Genomic DNA, 22,858 nt, shown 5'->3' on the forward strand with positions numbered 1-22,858 from the left:
TATTGATCTTCTGTCTGAATGTTGTATACGTTATTGCAAGTAGGATATTGAAGTCTCCTACTATTATTGTATCGCTGTGTATTTCTCCCTTCAGTTCTGTCAATATTTACTTTATGTACTTTGGTGCTCTGATGTTGGGTACATATATATTTATAATTCTTATGTTTTCTTGGTGAATTGACCTTTTTATAATTAATTATATGTATATATATAATTTTATAATTATCTTATGTTTGCTTGGTGAATTGACCTTTTTATCATTATATAATGGCCTTTGTCTCTTAAAACAGTTTTTTTACTTAGTCCATTTTGTCTGATGTAAGTATAGGCAGTTCTGCTCTTTTTGGTTACCATTCGCATGGAATATCTCTTTCCCTTCCTTCTCTTTCAGCCTATGTATGTTTTTAAAGGTGAAGCGGGTCTCTTGTAGGCAGCATATAGTTGGATCTTACCTTTTTTAATCCATTAAACTACTCTGTCTTTTGATAATGTAGTCCATTTACATTTGAGTTACTGATAAGGATTTACTACTGCCGTTTTGTTTTCTGTTAGTCTTTTCCTTTTTTCTGTCTTTTCCTCTGTTATGTTTTGTTTGTATTAATATGCTTTGATTCCTTTCTTTTTTGTGCAGCCTCTATAGTGTGTGTGTGTGTGTGTGTGTGTGTGTGTGTGTGTGTGTGGTTTCCCTGGGGTTTACATAAAATATCTGATAGTTATAACTATTTTAAATTCCATTCTAAATATATATATGTATACAGTCTATTTTCTATATGTATACAGCCTATTTTAGTATATAGTCTATGTTAAGCTGATAACAGGTTTAGTGCAACTGCATACAAAATTTCTACACTTTAATTCCTCTTTCTACACTTTGTTATAATTGTCATAATTTATATATATTATTATTGTGTATGTCTTCTCACTTTTTGTTATATTTTTAATACTTTTTGCCTTTAATGTTTATATAAAATTTGAAAGAGATTTACCCATTATTAGAGGAATATAGAATTCTCTGTCTTTTTTTCTTCTTTTTTATTTTTTCTTTTTAAAAATCTTAATTCCAGTATAATTAGTATACAGTGTTATATTTCAGGTGTATGATATAGTGATAACAATTCCATATATTACTCAGTGCTCATCATGATCAGTGTATTCTTAATCCCCTTTACCTATTTCCCCCTTTCCCCCACCTAACTCCCCTCTGGTAAACATCTGTTTGTTTTCTAGTGTTAAGAGTCTGTTTTTTGGTTTGTCTTTTTTCTTGTCATTTTTTTTCATTTCTTTCTTAAATTCCACATATGAGTGAAATCATATGGTACTTGTTTTTCTCTGACTTATTTCACTAGCATTAGACTCTCTAGATCCATCCATGTTGTTGCAAGTGGCAAAATTTCATTCTTTTTTATGGCTGAGTAATATTCCATTATATATATATGTGTGTGTGTGTGTGTGTGTGTGTGTGTATACAGATATGTATATATATATGTACATATATATACACACACACATATATTTACACACACATATATATATATATATATATACACACATACACCCCATCTTCATTTATCAGTGGACACTTGGGCTGCTTTTATAGTTTTGCTATTGTAAACAATGCTGCAACAAATATAAGGGTGCGTGTATCCCTTTGAATTCATGTTTTTGTGTTCTTGGGGTAAATACCAACCAGTGCAATTACTGGATTATAGCATAGTTCTATTTTTAATTTTTGAGGAAGCACCATACTGGTTTTCACTGTGGCTGCACCAGTTTGTGTCCCCACCAACAGTGCAAGAGAGTTCCTATTTCTCCACATCCTCACCAATACCTGTTTCTTGTGTTTTGATATTAGCCATTCTGACAGGTGCAAAGTGTTTCATACTTTCCTACACTACTGTGTTGCTATAAAGCAACCTTTCGTTTTAACTGAGAGAATTGCTTTTAGCATTTTTGTCAGGCAGGTCTTGTGGTGACGAACTCCCTTACTTTTTCTTTGGGAAAATATTTTTGAAGGAGAATTTTGACTAGTATAGCATTCTTGGGTGACGTTTTTTGTTTTTGTTTTTTTCCTCCTCTTTCAACACTTTGAAAATATCATCCTGCTCCCTTCTGAAAATGCAAGGTTTCTGTTGAAAAATCTTACGGGAATTCCCTTGTATGTGATAGATAAGTCCCTTTTCTCTTGCTGCTTTCAAAAATCTCTGTCTGTAACTTTGACATTTGATTATAATATGGCTCAGTATGGAATTCTTTGTACTCTTTTTTTCCCCTTTGTCTTTTGGGATTCTTGAACCTTCATATCCATGTCTTTTGGCAGTTTTGGGAAGTTTTCAGCCATTAATTCTTTGAATAAGCTTTCTGTTCCTTTTTCTCTCTTCTCTTTCTGAGACCCTTTAATGTGTATATTGCTCTGCTTTGTAGTGTCCTATTAGTCTCTGAGCGTTCTTCATTCCTTTTCATTCTTTTTTTCTTTTTATTCTTCTGATAGAGTTATTTCAGTGGCCTGTCTTTGAGTTCACTTTTTTTTTTTTTTTTGTTCCGGTTGACCTAGTGTACTGTTGAATCCCTCTAGTGATTTTTTTTTAGTTCAATCATTATGTTCTTCAGCACTGTGATTTCTTTTTAATATTTTCTTTTTTTTTCAAATTCTTGTTTTGTGTGCACATTGCTCTCTCGCACTCGATAAGCATCTTTATGACTGTCATTTCGAATTCTGTGTCAGGTAAGTTATGTAACTACATTTCATTAGGTTCAGTTTCTAGAGATTTATCTTTTTCCTTTATTTGCAAAATCTGTTCTGTGTTTTTCACATTAGACAAAGTGGCCAGCTCTCTTAGCCTTAACAGATTGGTCTCATACATTACAAAGCCCCCACCAACTAGCCCAGCCAGATATTCTGGTGGGCCTCTCACATCTTTTGGTAGTCTAACTCACTTTCTTTTTTGTTTGTTTTGTTTTTTGTTTTTGCAGTCCTTAGGCATCTAGTGCCCTGTCAATGCGCTGGGATAAGTGAAACTGCATCCCATTCCTTTGGCCACTCCTAGAATAGTTAGATCATTGGATACTGTGTTCAACTCCTTCTCTCTCCACGAAGAAGCTGTGAGCGAGGTTATTCACATTCTATGTCAGGTGAATTATGTAACTCCATTTTATTAGGTTCAGTTTCTAGAGATTTATCTTGTTCCATTTTGATATAACAATGTAACATATTTTATTGATAGGGTATTAAATGTTAGATACCTCTACATTTTTGGAGGCAAACCCTATGTGGCTTATTCTTTTGATATATCAGTGGATTAGATGTTGTAGTATTTTATTTAGGAATTTACATTAATATTCATGGTAGTAGAGGACAATTTTTGTATTATTTTTCTATTTGCTTTTGTTACTTATCTTGAATTGCAATAATGTAATACTTAATATTTAATGGAATCAAGGTATAAGATCCAACAGAATCCTATGACAGATAAGATAGTTCAGAAACAAATCCTCATATAAGAATTTTTTATATGAAAAAGTGCCACTGTCATATTTATAGTATCAATGGAGATAACCTCAATAAATGGTGCTCTATTAATAGTTAACTTAATTAATAGTTAACTCCTAAAAAAATATTTGAATTACAAATGATACCACAAAATGTGTAGAAAATACTAGATGAGTTTCTTATAGATCATAGCAAAGTTTACATAGTTTTATGTATAAAACAATAAAGTAACCACAAAAAAGAAATTTAGACAAATTTTTTCATATCTTTGGGTATAAATTCATGTCAAAATCCATACACAGCCAATGAGGACATGAAAAAGTGTTCGGCATCACTAGTCACTTGGAAATGCAAATCAAAACCATGATGAGATATCCCTTCATACTCAGTAAGATGGCTATTAATAAAAACAAAACCAGAAGTAATAATAAGTGTTGGTGATGGTATGGGGAAATTTGAACTCTTGTTAATTGAATGTAGGAATATAAAAGGTGCTGCCACTGTGAAAAATACAATGGTGGATCCTTAAAACGTAAAACATAGAATTACCATGTGATGCATCAATTCTGTTTCTGGGTACATACCCAACAGAATTGAAGAGCAGGATTGAAGTATTGAAAGAAGAGACTCGAACACATACTTGTACATCAGTGTTCATAGCATCCTTATTTACAATAGGCAAAATGTGGAAGCAGCTCTAGTGTCCATCAACAGATGTCATCAACAGACGAAGGGATAAGCAAAATGTGATACATACAATGGAATATTATTCAGCCTTAAAAAGGAAGGGAATTCTGACCTATGCTACAACATGGATGGGCCTTGAGAACAGTATGCCAAGTGAAATAAACCAACACAAAGGACAAATATTGTATGAGTCTACTTATTTGAGGTAACGGGTGTAGCCAAATTCATAGAGACAGAGTGTTTACTTTTTAAGAAGTCCATTTGGAACTTCTGAGCCTGTTTCAAATTTTTTCTTTTATTTTCCCCCTCTGACTCTTTTAGGTTTTCTGCTTTCCACTATCTGACAGTCTTCCACACCTTTCTTTACCTTATGTTGGTGTTTTTAAGAGCTCTCAAAGCTATTGAGTCTTTCTACAGTTCTGGGTTTATATGTCCCCTGAAATTAAAGCTGGAGCATAGAGCATGACTATCCAACGTATGGGTTGACACCTTAACTATGAACTGCATTCTAGATTTGGGTCATGTATTCACTCCTTCATTCATTCAACAAATCACTAATTACTAGCTGTGTGTAATCAGTTGGGCATGATGCAAACATGCACAGTGGCCCTCTCTCATAGAGTTGCTGAGGATATGGTTTGTCCCATGATCAATCTTCGAGTCATTCTTTCCTGTAGCCTACTTTTTCACATATTATAGTTCTCATCGGGACTTTGTCCATACTGCTTATTTCTTTTGAACTCTACTCTGCTTTAAAGAGTTATTTGCAGACTGTATTCTAATTCTATTTCCATTCTGGTGGTCAGTCTTTCAACTGCCTAAAAAAGAATTCCTTCTTTTGTGGTCTTAGTGTCTTGTTAAGTTAGGTTACTCTTTATTGCATTCTCAATGCAAGCTGCAATTCAAATAGAGAGTATTTATCCAAGTAGAAAGAATTTTACAACCCCTATAGTGGTACTTTAGGTTAAAATTATAGTCGATTCATTTGCCCCTACATAAAGTGATTCCCTTATTGCCAATAACTTCAATCTTCTCAAGTACTCATTCAAAACTGTGCTTTTCTCCACATTTTTTCCATCTTCATGGCTTATTCTCAGTTAATCCTTCTGAATGTGCTCTATTAATGTTGTTTTAGAACAACAGAACTGGAGACATCTGAACACACTACAGCCAAAAGGAGATGTTTCTGTGGACCACAATTAAACTAAGGGTTTTCTATTCCCTCCTGAAATAAGAATTTTTTTTTTCTAAAAGCAAAAGGCCAACCCTCAATTTCAAGAGTTTTCTTAAGATTTGTATCCATTCATCAATTAGTGTACCCCTTTGCCTGATAGATTGTAGATGCTTATTATCACCTAAATTAATTTAAGGGATATGTTTAGGATATAAGAAAATGTCTAATATTGGAATGTTCTCGGAGATTGCTGCTTTTAAGAACAACCTGGCATTGTGATAAAGATTTAGATGAAATTAGGTTTGAATCTTTTTTTCCCTCCTAAATATTAATTGTCAGAGTTTAATAAATTAATACTTAGGGCTCAACGTCCTGATATCTAAAATAGTGGCAGTAGTAACTATTGCTTGAGGTTTTTATATAGGTCACATGAGATATTATTTCCTACATGGTGCCAGACACATACTGTGCACTCAGTATTATTATTTGTATGGTTACTATTACCAAAAATTGCTCACATGCTCATGTTCCTTAATTCCTTTCTTCGTGAACATTTTGATTGTACATCATAATCAAATATGTTCACAGGTATGGAGTGAGGTAGAAATCCTGTTGGCTTGGTCATCAGGGGACCTGGGTTGGTTCAAATACAAAGAACAATTAGTGCCATCAGGACTGAGCATCATGTCACTTCTCTTGCATGCAACTTCTAAGTAAAACCTCTTATTTCTCAAACTCTCTGTTTTAGTTATACCAATAATGATAGTGTTCACATATGTTTTAGAAACTGTTCTGCAAATCTCTTTGGTTCCAGTTTTACTATCCTAATCATTTTTCTATTTCTTGCTCTTCTCTTCTTGAAGCCTTTGGCTTCTGAACCTAAAAATCATAAGGGGCACCTGAGTGGCTCAGCCAGTTGAGCACCTGACTCAGGCTCAGGTCATGATCTCACGGTTTGTGGGTTCAGGCCCCATGTTGGGCTCTGTGCTGACAAGTCAGAGCCCGGAGCCTGCTTCAGATTCTGTGTCTCCCTCTCTTTCTCTGCCCCTCTCCCACTCATGCTCTGTCTCTCTCTCTCTCTGTCTTGAAAATATATAAATGTTAAAAAAATTTTTTAAACAATCATATTAATAAGCCACATAAGTAAATTACAAAGGAGAGTTACAAAGACCCTTTAGAAGAGTTTACTGGTATGGCATATTCTGTATTTTATCCCCTCAATTAAAACAAACAAACAAACAAACAAACAAACAAACAAACAAACAAAAAAACCTCTCAAGCACCTAACATTTATTTTTTCTCCTAAGTGATGCAATTTTTGTTCCCACCGTCACAATTTTTATGTCCTCTATTTCACTCTAAATGGAGCACACATTATTTTTCACTCACTTTGTTTTGGTTGTTATTCAATTGGATTGGGTTTCAGAGACCAAAAATCCCCCTCCCTGCTTAGCTCCCTGTGCCCTGCGTTCTGCTCTGTCTTCATGTTTCTTCCCTTAAGATAATGGCACTTTCTCAAAAACCTTTTGAAACCACACCCCCATGGGTTTTAGGCAATCCAGAGCTTTCCCACTTTGTGAGAGGGGCGCCGTGTCATTGTGAGGGGCACAGCTCTTTGTAGACACTTGACCCTTAATCATTGCCGATCGTCTGTTTGGCTTGAGCTCAGCTCTGTGCTCTGCTTGCCTGCTGTCCTTCTCCACATTGTGTCATTTTCATTTTCAGACCCACACCCACCTATTTGTCCTGCTCACCAGCCATTAACTTGCCTGCCGCGACCTGTCCCATACTGCTCCACAGCTGTTGCTTTGCTGCCAGGCGCGGAGCTGGAAAGCCACTCTTGAATTCACCTGCCAGCCTCAGTCTGGGCCCTTACCCAGGCTGAGAAGAAAGAATGGACAGGAATTAGATGGCCTGCCACATGTTATCAATGGTATCAAGTTCTCCTCCCATCCCAGTGTAACCTGAAATAGCGATGTGAAGCTTTTATGCCTCAAACAAATACGATTCTTGGATCATCAGAGAGTTTGCATAATTTAAGAAGTAGAAGAACATGTGTTCAACAGTTTTGATCAAGGCAATAAATAGCATGAGAACTGAGAGACCTAGATAGTGAATTAAAAAAACTGATGTTCTTCAAAGTTCTAATACCTTTATTGATGCTTTGAAAATTTTCAGAAGAATCTGGAAATCTGATAAATTCTACATTACAGGGTGGAATTGGATTTCTCTCCATATTTCTATAGGGAAGAATGTGCCTCATAGATGTAGGGCAATATATTTTTTTTAATGTTTGCTTTTGAGAGAGAGACAGAGTGTGAGAGGAGGAGGGGCAGAGAGAGAAGGAGTCACAGAATCCAAAGCAGGCTCCAGGCTCTGAGCTGTCAGCACAGAGCCCGACGCGGGGCTCAAACTCACAGAGTGTAAGATCATGACCTGAGCTGAAGTCGGACGCTTAACCGACTGAGCCACCCAGGCACCCTGGGCAATCTTTATTCCAAACTCAGTGTCTTTCCTTAGATTGTTTCTGTCAACCTAATGCTCATCGTTTGCTATCAAAACCCATCAACTTTCCAGGCACAATTCAACACACCACCGCTTCCATGAAACCTGCTTAGCTCAGCTTTAGTATAAAATGACAAGTACTAGGCTCAATCCAGATACTCTGGGCTTTGTCCAGGCTTTGTCACTTGCCAGCCAAGTGACTTTGAGCAAGCCACTTGAGCACCAATTTTCCTTTTCTTCATGTATATTTTTGGAGTGATGTTGTCTCTGTCCAGTTTGTAGGGTTGTCATAAAGATCAAGTGAAATACTCTATAAAAGTGTTTGGTAAACTCTACTGATAGATAAATGTTATGGTAGCATTTCCTCCAAATATACTCCCTCTTCTTGCCTTTAGATGTACAATTACAGACTATCTCATTAGGTATAAGTAGGAAACAGATACAATGAGTGCTAACAGCGAAAACCCTGTTTTCATTGCTCTGTTCTCTACATTTGATCCCCCAACAACCCTAGGAGATGGGTCATATTTTCACTTTATAGATGAATAAGCTGAAGCAAAACAGAGGTTAAGTAACCTGCCAACAACACACAGGCGATGGTCAGTGGAGCCAGTCTTCTAACCCAGGCTGTCTCTGGAACTTGCCTTCTTAACCAGTGAGTGGTTAACCACCTATCATAATGATCCAGGTGATGGAGGGCATATGGTTCATTCATTTAACCTTTTATTATTTTGGGGGAAGAGGGAGGAGAAATTTCCTAGAACATAATACTTCCCTCACCAACTTCTCTACACCTTATGAGAGGTGGGGCTAAGCCACAACAGCAAGGCATGATACTTTGCTTGTCTTTTCAGTGACTGCCTCTTCAGATGGGGATATGTTCCTTTACCATGGCCGACTGAACCCAAGGGTCACTTCTGAGGGCATGTCTGTGGCTTCACTTCAGGGAGTGCTGACATGTGGCTTATCTCTTTCCAGCTTGTTTATCCTTGTCTGTAGGATTTTCTGAAGTTTTTGATATTCTTTAGGAGGCAAATGCTCTATTATCAAGGGTCTAGCCCTGGCTTTTGGGATCAAACAATGGCGAGAAGTCAACTTCCATATGCTTCTGGGCACGTCTCTAACCCATTCCAACAAAGGAGGCTTCTGTTACATGGCAGAGTGGAGTTTTCCTAGAATGAAGGTATATCTCCTGCCAGACACTTTAAGGAACAAACATGGTATAAAGCTAGTTGCCCTGCTAGCTGTGGTGTGTGACTGGCACTGAGACTGTTTCCCACGTGATCCCCCATCCACGTTTCTGGTTATATTCTCTGACTTGACTTGCTTCCACCTCACATACCTTCATAGTCTTCTGTTCCAGCCATACGTCTACCCTTCCTCTTCTTCCCACAGGCCCTTGTTTGGGAGTTTCCTTTCTGGGAGAATTTTTCTTGCCAGAATAAATTATCTCCTTTTCTAAGATCTGTCTGAGATGTTTGTGGCCAGTTTTCTCTTTGTTTTGATATTCATTCGCCTATCGACTGGATCCAGTGTCACTAATGGGGTACTAGCCCTCTATGGGCCAAATAGCTGTTGCTTCCTCAGATAGAACTGGAAAATGAAAGGTGCCATCATTCCCTTCTAGGCACCACAAGTAAATGCTTCCGCTCTGTAGGGTCAGCCCTGCCTGCTGACCAGAGGAGATGTGTTTCTACGAATGCAGGTTAGGTCTTTAGCTGTCCACATAGTGTACCAGCCTTGTTCTCAAGCACGCTTGAAAGGAATGTCGGGAATTTTCCCAGTATGTGTGCAGCTGTATAAGGAAATGCAGCAGGCCCCGTACACCACATGGGGGAGTCCCTATTGTCATAACAAATGATCCTAAAATCTCAAAGGCTTAAAATCACATGGGTTTCTTTCTTGTTCTTACTACACGTCTTTCATGTTGCCTGTACATTGCAGGTAATCTGGGTGTTGTAGGTATTTTCATTGGGAAACTTGGATGATGATAGATGTTCCATTTTGGTTCAGTTGATTAGCACATCAGGAGTGAGGGCCACTCCAGCACTGGCTCTTTAATTTTTTTAAATTATTTTTTAATGTTTATTATTAAACATTTTTGAGAGAGAGAGATCAGGACGGAGTGTGAGAGGGGGAGGGAGAGAGAGAAAGGGAGACACAGGATCCAAAGCAGGCTCCAGTCTCTGAGCTGTCAGCACAGAGCCTGATGCGGAGCTTGAACCCATGAACTATGAGATCATGACCTGAGCCCAAGTTGGACGTTCAACCGACTGAGCCACCCAGGTGTCCCCAGCACTGGCTCTTTAAACTTTGTCCTGCAAGTGACACATGTCACTTTCACTAGCATACTATTTCTTAGATTTATTCTCACGTACCTTGTATTAGCAGCTTTAGTAAGAATTCGGAAACCAAATAATAGATTATTGCTGTTCACCAAAAAAAAAAAAAAAAAAAAAAAAAAAAAAAAAAAGATTTACTCTCTGAATTTTAAGCATTGCAGGGCTGTTATATCAGTGCAGAAAACTGCAAAAGAAAATGGAAGATAATTTTCAAGAAGAGGAAGCATTTTTCTAAACTTTTTTGGAGCGTTGACTCTGTCTTGTCTAGAAAAAACATACTTCAAGTTTGTAGAAAAAGGTAAAAATTCTGTCGGCAGAGGCATAATGAATACATGATGGTGGTGAGAGGCTGAAGTCTTCCTTTTCTGTCTCCCCACATTGCGTTAAAATTTTTTTCTTTTTTTTTTTTTTTTTTTATATTATATGAAATTTATTGTCCAAATTGGTTTCCATAAAACACCCAGTGCTCATCCCAAAAGGTGCCCTCCTCAATACCCTTCACCCACCCTCTCCTCCCTCCCACCCCCCATCAACCCTCAGTTTGTTCTCAGTTTTTAACAGTCTCTTATGCTTTGGCTCTCTCCCACTCTAACCTCTTTTTTTTTTTTTTTTTTTTTTTCTTTTTTCCTCCCCCTCCCCCATGGGTTCCTGTTACGTTTCTCAGGATCCACATAAGAGTGAAACCATATGGTATCTGTCTTTCTCTGTATGGCTTATTTCACTTAGCATCACACTCTCCAGTTCCATCCACGTTGCTACAAAAGGCCATATTTCATTTTTTCTCATTGCCACGTAGTATTCCATTGTGTATATAAACCACAATTTCTTTATCCATTCATCAGTTGATGGACATTTAGGCTCTTTCCATAATTTGGCTATTGTTGAGAGTGCTGCTATGAACATTGGGGTACAAGTGCCCCTATGCATCAGTACTCCTGTATCCCTTGGATAAATTCCCAGCAGTGCTATTGCTGGGTCATAGGGTAGGTCTATTTTTAATTTTCTGAGGAACCTCCACACTGTTTTCCAGAGCGGCTGCACCAATTTGCATTCCCACCAACAGTGCAAGAGGGTTCCCGTTTCTCCACATCCTCGCCAGCATCTATAGTCTCCTGATTTGTTCATTTTGGCCACTCTGACTGGCGTGAGGTGATACCTGAGTGTGGTTTTGATTTGTATTTCCCTGATAAGGAGCGACGCTGAACATCTTTTCATGTGCCTGTTGGCCATCCGGATGTCTTCTTTAGAGAAGTGTCTATTCATGTTTTCTGCCCATTTCTTCACTGGGTTATTTGTTTTTCGGGTGTGGAGTTTGGTGAGCTCTTTATAGATTTTGGATACTAGCCCTTTGTCCGATATGTCATTTGCAAATATCTTTTCCCATTCCGTTGGTTACCTTTTAGTTTTGTTGGTTGTTTCCTTTGCTGTGCAGAAGCTTTTTATCTTCATAAGGTCCCAGTAATTCACGTTTGCTTTTAATTCCCTTGCCTTTGGGGATGTGTCGAGTAAGAGATTGCTACGGCTGAGGTCAGAGAGGTCTTTTCCTGCTTTCTCCTCTAAGGTTTTGATGGTTTCCTGTCTCACATTCAGGTCCTTTATCCATTTTGAGTTTATTTTTGTGAATGGTGTGAGAAAGTGGTCTAGTTTCAACCTTCTGCATGTTGCTGTCCAGTTCTCCCAGCACCATTTGTTAAAGAGGCTGTCTTTTTTCCATTGGATGTTCTTTCCTGCTTTGTCAAAGATGAGTTGGCCATACGTTTGTGGGTCTAGTTCTGGGGTTTCTATTCTATTCCATTGGTCTATGTGTCTGTTTTTGTGCCAATACCATGCTGTCTTGATGATGACAGCTTTGTAGTAGAGGCTAAAGTCTGGGATTGTGATGCCTCCTGCTTTGGTCTTCTTCTTCAAAATTCCTTTGGCTATTCGGGGCCTTTTGTGGTTCCATATGAATTTTAGGATTGCTTGTTCTAGTTTCGAGAAGAATGCTGGTGCAATTTTGATTGGGATTGCATTGAATGTGTAGATAGCTTTGGGTAGTATTGACATTTTGACAATATTTATTTTTCCAATCCATGAGCAGGGAATGTCTTTCCATTTCTTTAAATCTTCTTCAATTTCCTTCGTAAGCTTTCTATAGTTTTCAGCATACAGATCCTTTACATCTTTGGTTAGATTTATTCCTAGGTATTTTATGCTTCTTGGTGCAATTGTGAATGGGATCAGTTTCTTTATTTGTCTTTCTGTTGCTTCATTGTTAGTGTATAAGAATGCAACTGATTTCTGTACATTGATTTTGTATCCTGCAACTTTGCTGAATTCATGTATCAGTTCTAGCAGACTTTTGGTGGAGTCTATCGGATTTTCCATGTATAATATCATGTCATCTGCAAAGAGCGAAAGCTTGACTTCATCTTTGCCAATTTTTATGCCTTTGATTTCCTTTTGTTGTCTGATTGCTGATGCTAGAACTTCCAGCACTATGTTAAACAACAGCGGTGAGAGTGGGCATCCCTGTCGTGTTCCTGATCTCAGGGAAAAAGCTCTCAGTTTTTCCCCGTTGAGGATGATGTTAGCTGTGGGCTTTTCATAAATGGCTTTTATGATCTTTAAGTATGTTCCTTCTATCCCGACTCTCTCAAGGGTTTTTATTAAGAAAGGGTGCTGGATTTTGTCAAAGGCCTTTTCTGCATCGATTGACAGGATCATATGGTTCTTCTCTTTTTTTTTGTTAATGTGATGGATCACGTTGATTGATTTGCGAATGTTGAACCAGCCCTGCATCCCAGGAATGAATCCCACTTGATCATGGTGAATAATTCTTTTTATATGCCGTTGAATTCGATTTGCTAGTATCTTATTGAGAATTTTTGCATCCATATTCATCAGGGATATTGGCCGGTAGTTCTCTTTTTTTACTGGGTCTCTGTCTGGTTTAGGAATCAAAGTAATACTGGCTTCATAGAATGAGTCTGGAAGTTTTCCTTCCCTTTCTATTTCTTGGAATAGCTTGAGAAGGATAGGTATTATCTCTGCTTTAAACGGCTGGTAGAACTCCCCTGGGAAGCCATCTGGTCCTGGACTCTTATTTGTTGGGAGATTTTTGATAACCGATTCAATTTCTTCGCTGGTTATGGGTCTGTTCAAGCTTTCTATTTCCTCCTGATTGAGTTTTGGAAGAGTGTGGGTGTTCAGGAATTTGTCCATTTCTTCCAGGTTGTCCAATTTGTTGGCGTATAATTTTTCATAGTATTCCCTGATAATTGTTTGTATCTCTGAGGGATTGGTTGTAATAATTCCATTTTCATTCATGATTTTATCTATTTGGGTCATCTCCCTTTTCTTTTTGAGAAGCCTGGCTAGAGGTTTGTCAATTTTGTTTATTTTTTCAAAAAACCAACTCTTGGTTTCGTTGATCTGCTCTACAGTTTTTTTAGACTCTATATTGTTTATTTCTGCTCTGATCTTTATTATTTCTCTTCTTCTGCTGGGTTTAGGCTGCCTTTGCTGTTCTGCTTCTATTTCCTTTAGGTGTGCTGTTAGATTTTGTATTTGGGATTTTTCTTGTTTCTTGAGATAGGCCTGGATTGCAATGTATTTTCCTCTCAGGACTGCCTTCGCTGCGTCCCAAAGTGTTTGGATTGTTGTATTTTCATTTTCGTTTGTTTCCATATATTTTTTTATTTCTTCTCTAATTGCCTGGTTGACCCACTCATTCGTTAGTAGGGTGTTCTTTAACCTCCATGCTTTTGGAGGTTTTCCAGAGTTTTTTCTGTGGTTGATTTCAAGCTTCATAGCATTGTGGTCTGAAAGTATGCATGGTATAATTTCAATTCTGGTAAACTTATGGAGGGCTGTTTTGTGACCCAGTATATGATCTATCTTGGAGAATGTTCCATGTGCACTCGAGAAGAAAGTATATTCTGTTGCTTTGGGATGCAGAGTTCTAAATATATCTGTCAAGTCCATCTGATCCAATGTCTCATTCAGGGCCCTTGTTTCTTTATTGACCGTGTGTCTAGATGATCTATCCATTTCTGTAAGTGGGGTGTTAAAGTCCCCTGCAATTACCACATTCTTATCAATAAGGTTGCTTATGTTTATGAGTAGTTGTTTTATATATTTGGGGGCTCCGGTATTCGGCGCATAGACATTTATAATTGTTAGCTCTTCCTGATGGATAGACCCTGTAACTATTATATAATGTCCTTCTTCATCTCTTGTTACAGCCTTTAATTTAAAGTCTAGTTTGTCTGATATAAGTATGGCTACTCCAGCTTTCTTTTGGCTTCCAGTAGCATGATAAATAGTTCTCCATCCCCTCACTCTCAATCTAAAGGTGTCCTCAGGTCTAAAATGAGTCTCTTGTAGACAGCAAATAGATGGGTCTTGTTTTTTTATGCATTCTGATACCCTATGTCTTTTGGTTGGCGCATTTAATCCATTTACATTCAGTGTTATTATAGAAAGATATGGGTTTAGAGTCATTGTGATGTCTGTATGTTTTATGCTTGTAGTGATGTCTCTGGTATTTTGTCTCACAGGGTCCCCCTTAGGATCTCTTGTAGGGCTGGTTTAGTGGTGACAAATTCCTTCAGTTTTTGTTTGTTTGGGAAGACCTTTATCTCTCCTTCTATTCTAAATGACAGACTTGCTGGATAAAGGATTCTCGGCTGCATATTTTTTCTGTCTAGCACTCTGAAAATCTCGTGCCAATTCTTTCTGGCCTGCCAAGTTTCAAAAGAGAGATCAGTCACGAGTCTTATAGGTCTCCCTTTATATGTGAGGGCACGTTTACCCCTTGCTGCTTTCAGAATTTTCTCTTTATCCTTGTATTTTGCCAGTTTCACTATGATATGTCGTGCAGAAGATCGATTCAGGTTCCGTCTGAAGGGAGTTCTCTGTGCCTCTTGGATTTCAATGCCTTTTTCCTTCCCCAGTTCAGGGAAGTTCTCAGCTATTATTTCTTCAAGTACCCCTTCAGCACCTTTCCCTCTCTCTTCCTCCTCTGGGATACCAATTATGCGTATATTATTTCTTTTTAGTGTATCACTTAGTTCTCTAATTTTCCCCTCATACTCCTGGATTTTTTTATCTCTCTTTCTCTCAGCTTCCTCTTTTTCCATAACTTTATCTTCTAGTTCACCTATTCTCTCCTCTGCCTCTTCAATCCGAGCTGTGGTGGTCTCCATTTTGTTTTGCATTTCATTTAAAGCGTTTTTCAGCTCCTCATGACTGTTCCTTAGTCCCTTGATCTCTGTAGCAAGGGATTCTCTGCTGTCCTGTATACTGTTTTCAAGCCCGGCGATTAATTTTATGACTATTATTCTAAATTCACTTTCTGTTATATTATTTAAATCCTTTTTGATCAGCTCATTAGCTGTTGTTATTTCCTGGAGATTCTTCTGAGGGGAATTCTTCCGCTTGGTCATTTTGGATAGTCCCTGGCGTGGTGAGGACCTGCAGGGCACTTCCCCTGTGCTGTGGTGTATAACTGGAGTTGGTGGGCGGGGCCGCAGTCCAGCCTGATGTCTGCCCCCAGCCCACCGCTGGGGCCACAGTCAAACTGGTGTGTGCCTTCTCTTCCCCTCCCCTAGGGGCGGGATTCACTGTGGGGTGGCGTGGCCCATCTGGGCTACTTGCACACTGCCAGGCTTTTGATGCTGGGGATCTGGCGTATTAGCTGGGGTGGGTAGGCAAGGTGCACAGGGGCTGGAGGGGCAGGCTTAGCTCGCTTCTCCTTAGGTGATCCACTTCAGGAGGGGCCCTGTGGCAGCGGGAGGGAGTCAGATCCGCTGCCGGAGGTTTGGCTCCGCAGAAGCACAGAGTTGGGTGTTTGCGCGGAGCGAGGAAGTTCCCTGGCAGGAACTGGTTCTCTTTGGGATTTTGGCTGGGGGATGGGCGGGGGAGATGGCGCTGGCGAGCGCCTTTGTTCCCCACCAAACTGAGCTCTGTCGTCCGGGGGCTCAGCAGCTCTCCCTCCCTTTGTCCTCCAGCCTTCCCGCTTTCCGAGCAGAGCTGTTAACTTATGACCTCCCAGACGCTAAGTCGCCCTTGCTGTCGAAACACAGTCCGTCAGGCCCCTCCGCTTTTGCAGGCCAGACTCCGGGGCTCTGCTTGGCCGGCGAGCCGCCCCTCCGCCCCGGCTCCCTCCCGCCAGTCCGTGGAGCATGCACCGCCTCGCCGCCCTTCCTACCCTCTTCCGTGGGCCTCTCGTCTGCGCTTGGCTCCGGCGACTCCGTTCTGCTAATCCTCTGGCGGTTTTCTGGGTTATTTAGGCAGGTGTAGGTGGAATCTAATTGATCAGCAGGACGCGCGGTGATCCCAGCATCCTCCTACGCCGCCATCTTCTTCCAAGTCCCTAAAATTTTTTTCTATAGTGCTCATAGAGTACTTACATAATTTTTATTTTTTTAGAGTTTTTATTTTGAGAGAACACACACATGGGTGTGGGGTAGGGGCAGAGAGAGAGGGGGAGAAAGAGAGGGGGGGAGAGAGAGGGGGAGAGAGAGAATTCCCAGCAGGCTCCGCACCGTCCATTCAGAGCCCCATACGGGACTCGATCTTACGAACCCACGAGATCATGACTTGAGCCGAAATCAAGCGCGGGTTCAACCAGCTGAGCCACCCAGGTGCCCCAATACTTAAGTAATTTTAAAAGAAAAATATACGGAGTAGAGGAGGGCAGAAGCTCAGGTTTTCCTCTTTTACTGTGCTTCAATTGTGCCTTCTCATTTTAACCCGTGGCAGAAGAGACATGCTGTCATTGGTTGAAGAACTGTTTCAACACCCAACTTGTATCGCAGGAAACCACAGGAGACAGGAGAAAAGTAAAATAAATAAGCAAAAAATAAACAAACAAACAAACAAACAAATAAATAAATAAACCAGGAAGAGACAGGCAGCAGAATTCATTGTAATAGGATAACAACTTGTTGGTATTTGTCACGGGCATTGAGTGGTTTCCAGCTTTCGGCATTACCCAAAACAGCTGCTGTGAATGTGCCGAATGTACCTCCTGGTAGGGGTGCGAAGGTGTTCTAATGAATGTGCATCAAGTGGAAACTTGCTGTTTCTTAGGATATATGCAGCTTCAACTTTTCTAAATATGCCAAATTATTCTCTGACGCATTTACATCAGTTTAGTCTTCCACCATAAATATTTAGGGTTCCTGTTACTACCTACCTTCCATTACAATTGGAATTTTCCTGATTTAAAACTTGTGCTATCTTCATACCATATCATTGTGGTTTTAATTTGCCTTTCCCAGATTACTGATAAAGGTTGAACACTTCCTATAAGTTTATTGGACCCAGGTGTTTAATCTGTGAAATGCTTGTTCATTTCACATCTTTTAAAAAATTCTAATATTTACCTTTTGATTTGTAGGAATTGTGTCAGCACTCTGTATAGTAATCTCTTCTCTGTTATGTGTGACATGTCTCCTGCATGGCTTATGTTTCCACTTTATGAAGACACTTGGGCAGAAGTTCTTCATTTTAGTGTAACATTTATTTATCGCTTATGTTTTATGCTCTTTGTACCCAATTTAAGAAATACGTCCCTATCTCAAGGTCACTAAAATGTCTCCTTTAATTTCCAAAGATTTTAAAGCTTTGCCTCTTACATTTAAGTCTCAGTCTATCTGTATATGATAATTTTTATACTTGGTGAGAGATTGGGATCTGATTTCATTTTGTTTTCTGATAAAGGTAATTAATTTTCCTTGCAACTCTCATTGACTACTTTCCTAATGATATGCAAGAGGAAATATAAGTCCCTACAGGTATGTGAGTCTTGTGGTTCTTTTTTTAAAAAAAAAAATTAAGTTTACTTATTTATTTTGAGAGAGAGAGAAAGAGTGCACACAAGGAGTAGAGACAGAGGGAGAGAGAGAGAATCCCAAGCAGGCTCATCATCGTCAGTGAGGAACCCGATGTGGGGCTCAAACTCATGAACCGTGAGATCACGGCCTGAGCCCAAATCAAGAGTCAGACGCTCAAATGACTGAGCCACCCATGCGTCCCTTCTTTATGTTTCTATTGGAATTTTCCCCTATCTCTGCATGAATGTTACACTCTCCTAATTTATATGGCTTTAATATATGTCTTGAAATCGACAAGGGCAATTTTCTCCCCCCTTGTTCTTTTACATTCTCTAGAGTATGTTTGTCAAGTGGCATAGATAACTGTTGTGATTTTTATAGGAATTGCATTGGATTAATAGATTACTATAAAAAAAACTTAATCCTTATGATAGTCATTTAATCCAAGAACATAATTTATCTCTCCGTTTGCTTTAGTTCTCTTAAATGTTAATCAATAAAGCTTAAATGTTCTTTCCCCCCAGAGGAAGAAATAAAAAAAAGTGCATTCCTACTGAGTACCTTATACTCTAAAGAGCATCTTTTGGTGTGTTACGTTTTCTAGTTTATTTCATTCTTTAACTGGAATAGAAAAGTGCAGTGGATTTTTTTTTTTACCTATTGATCTTTATATCAGATGGGGCCAAAATGTTCTGCAATAATAAGGAATACCAAAATTTCAAACAAGTTCTTTAAACAATAAAAGTTTGTTCCTCACACATGCTACATGTCCAACAGGGTCAGCAGTGGGGACTCTGATCAATGTCTTCCCAGCCAGGGAAAGAGGCCGACGGAGCAGCACCATCTGGACGCGGCAGAGTGAAAGAGCGAGTGAGCAAGCGTAGTATATTGCACACAGGTACTTGTAGCTTGTAGCTTCACCCTGGTAATGGCACATGTCACTGCTCATATTTCATTAGCTAAAGCAAGTCACATGGCTACCTCTAACTTGACAAGGGGTGAAGTAGCATATGCCTAGAAAAGAAGAGAGCTCCCCAAACTGAGGAACAGCATTAATCTATATACGTCTCTCCGGAACTTAGGTAAAATATTTGTCTCTAGATTGTACTACCTAGAGAGAGGTGATTTGATAATCATTTGATAATCATTTCAGTACTTACCTTGGTATTTATTTTCCTTATGTCAATGCACTGGCTAGTAAAATATTAGAGGCAGTGATAGTGTGTATTCTTGTTCTACTCCTGATTTTACAGAAGTGCTAATTATCAGGAAGAAGAAGAAGAAGAAGAAGAAGAAGAAGAAGAAGAAGAAGAAGAAGAAGAAGAAGATGATGATTTATGATGGTGGTTTTTACAAATATCCTGTGTCAAGTTATGTGTTTAGTTTGTTAAGGGATTTGGTCCTAAATAAATAGTTTTTGGTTCTTAATTAATAATCCTTTTTAAAGGATTTTGGTCCCAAACAAATCGCATGAATTTTTTTCTTTAATATATTTTTATGGTGAGTTACATTAATATATTTTAAAATTCGAATAGATTTTGTAATTCTGGAATAAGCCCAACTTGATCAGGAAATTTAATCTCTTTATACATTTCTAGATTGAATTTGCTTATGCTTTATTCAGATTTTTTTTTTTGTTTTTAGTTGAAGTACCTTAGAAAGGCCTATAATTTTTCTTTTTTTCATATTCTCCTTTCTGTTTTTTTTTTTCTTTAACGTGTGTCAAAGTTATACTGGCCTCATAAAATAAAATGGGAAATACTCTCTTTTATTGTATTTGCAAGACTGTAAAAATCAGAATTAGTTTAATTAAAATTAATTTGGGTTGTTTCCATCTGTCTTCTCAAGTTATCTTCGGTTGGGATGTTTTTAGGAATTTGTCTAATTTGTCTAAGAATTAAAGTTCAATTCTTATAAAGTTGCCTACAATATATTCTTATATTTGTAACCAGATTATATCTATAGTTTATGCCTGTATTATCATATCCAATATTATTATACATCTATTATGTTTTCTTGATCAGTTATGCCAGAAGTGAAACAATTTTAATAGTAAATCCATGGATGCTAAAAATCCAGGAATAAGGGATACTTCTTGATTTTGCCCATCAAAACTCACTCTCAGGTGTTTGAAAAACTTAGCTTATTATAGTAAGCTTTTCCAGAATAAGGAGTATGAACTTACTTAGAGTTGTCTAACTAAAACACTATTTTCTTGACTTTTTCAAAACAAGGAAATTCTGATTCAATGTGACATGATGTTTTCACAGCGAGAAAAAGAAATTGCTAGCACCTCTCTTTGGTGGATTGCAAAACGCTCACAAATTCTCTTCATTCTGTGTGCCCCCTTAGAGTGTGACTTTGCCATTCCTTCTTTGAAGAATAGGGTCTATTTTATAGCTATTGACTCTTGACCTCATCATGTGACTGCTCTGGTCACTGGGACATTAGCAAATGTGATGCGAGCAGAGGCATGACAAGTACTTGCACATGGGAACCTCCCATCTTATGTTGCTAAGAATCTTTCTGCTCCTATCAGAATGAGCCTGGGGTATGCTCCCATGACTGTCAAGGCAACCACTAGATGAGAGAGTGAGGCCAAACCAGACCATCCAAACTCAGCCAGCTGATCCAAACCAGAATTACTCAGTGAATCCACAGAAATATATGGGGGTGGGGGGTGGGGGGAGAAAGTGTATGTAGTTAGCTAAATTTTCCTCCTGTACATGTTCATTTTTTCCTAAACTTCTTACTCAGGCACTTCTAGGGGTGGTGGAACTGTTGGTGCCCAATTCATTTACTGGATGTGTCCTCAAGATTGATAGTACCCAAAAGCAAAAGTTGAGGGATGTGTCAATCCATTGTCTGCCTTTGCAAATTACAGGCAGAGTTTCTGAATGTGGAGCAGAGTCGCTAATCTTAGATTGTCTATTTTGAGTCATGACTTCCTACTACAAAGCAGCAGTTATATGGTAGAAGGATTCTCATCCCCTGAATGGTGACCCAAAAGATACACTGAAGATACACAATTTAAAAAGTTAGGCCTTGGATTCACAAGGCATAAGGGCAAGCCAGAGATTGAATAGATTGTTTAAAGGCAAATGTGCATGTTTTGTAACAGGTCTGAACAATGCATTTGTCTAATTCACTGAATCCTATGTATCTATTTCCAAATGTATCTTCCCAAGCTCTCAAGGAATTATATATTAGCTGGCAATAACCGACAAGTGGAAAATAGGATATTTTGACAAAAGGTGAAAGTTTTTTCCAGAAGCACCTAATCCTGATAAGCTTGATATATAAAAGGTTGTGGTTTTTACGCCTCTCATTGAAGAGACAAGAAAAGAAATCAAAGAGATGACACTCTGGGTTTGTCTCTGGCTGCCTTACTAACAAGAAACACCAAAAACAGTTCTCTCATTTCTAAACATTTTTCTGAATAGGATAACTTACAGAAAACAGAACCACAATCACCTAGTTTTTTTCCCAAACAAGTTTTCCATTTTTAAGATAAGAATGAAGCGATAGATGTATCAGTTGCTTCAGAATATTTCGCATCTAGGATGAGATATCTCAGATAGTAGAGAAGGGAGAATTTTGAATATAATACAAACTACATAGAATTGACATCAAACACATACTCATGCATATATACATATTCATATCCAATTAGGCAGCTAAAAAGTCAATAATCCTCTTGCTTCTGTAGTTTAATTAAAATCTCTCATTTCCAAATGCAACATTTAGAGATAACATCAGCTGTTCCTCATGAAGTAGAGAAACGTGTTTTCAGAAGGGGGTATCCAGGGGTGAAGAAGGCAGCAACAATGAAGCAGTCAACAGAAACTTACATCCATGGACCAAGCTGTTAGGGCCTCAATATACTAAGGTTTAGAATTCCATTTTGTTTCCCCAGAAAGGAGAAAGGGCACTGGAAATGACTCCTTGTGTTACTGTATTAGTGGCGGGTCATTTTGACTCCATGATTAAATGGATTGAGGTGTGCAAAAGCGGTAAAGGGGAGGGGCTAAACGGGGATTATGGGTTAAGGTGTACTGCTACTTTAAAATTATGCATGCCTGGCCCCATCCAGGTCCCTCCCACTGCTTGAAGCGCCTGCTGGAAGCCTGGGGAGTTCAGTTCCAGGCGGGCCACCAAGCAGACTGCGCTCTGAGTTTCAGGTAACCAAGTGTTTGCCGTGCAGAATACTTTACTTGGGCACCCACGTCTTCCTTGCAGAATTCCTGCTGCTGTGGCCTATTTGCTAAGAGTAACCCGGGGGTTACCGCAGCGTTGCCAGGCAACGAGGGACAGCGGTCCTGTGAAGAGCCATTTGTCACACTGAGGGGACTGGTTGAAATGCAATAAAGAGATGGTAATTCAGCTTATTTATCAATACAATTACTTACACAGTATTAGGGGTCCATATTTAACCTACAAATACATAGTCATAGGAGGAAACACGAACACAAAACGTTTGCTAAATACTAAGGCATAGGACAGACAGATGGTGTTGGGTTTCTAATCAGCTTTCCTGTGAGCTTAAAGTTGCTGCACATGCTGTGTTGGGGGAAAGGCCCAAAGCGCTTTGCCAGCTTTATTTCGGACATCTGTAAGTTAGCTGTGTGCTACAACATAAGGTGCCCGTCTAAAGAAAATCTATGCAATTCTTTACCTTGTTAAGTAGATAGTGCTAATTCCCTGGGGTAGAGTAGCACTCTTAAATTGCTGTGTGGTGAAATGTATTCACAAGAAGTATATGTGTATCCGTGTATAACTATACACGGGAAACTGGTTGTCCTGGGCACTTTCAAAGTGTCTGATTTGGCCGGTACAAAGG

General features: G+C 38.9%; 1 protein-coding gene across 3 annotated transcripts in view; it reads left to right on the top strand.

Moving 5' to 3' along the window:
• The first annotated feature begins 22,117 nt into the window (after positions 1 to 22,117).
• Positions 22,118 to 22,858, top strand: part of USH2A (usherin) — a 742,577-nt gene continuing 741,836 nt past the window's right edge. For all 3 annotated transcript variants that reach the window (XM_045455771.1, XM_045455772.1, XM_045455773.1), the window contains exon 1: positions 22,118 to 22,199. The gene's annotated coding sequence lies outside the window, so the exon portion shown is untranslated. The remainder of the gene's footprint in view (positions 22,200 to 22,858) is intronic.

This window comes from Leopardus geoffroyi, chromosome C3 (genome assembly GCF_018350155.1).
Source record: "Leopardus geoffroyi isolate Oge1 chromosome C3, O.geoffroyi_Oge1_pat1.0, whole genome shotgun sequence".
Taxonomy (NCBI): Eukaryota; Metazoa; Chordata; class Mammalia; order Carnivora; family Felidae; genus Leopardus; species Leopardus geoffroyi.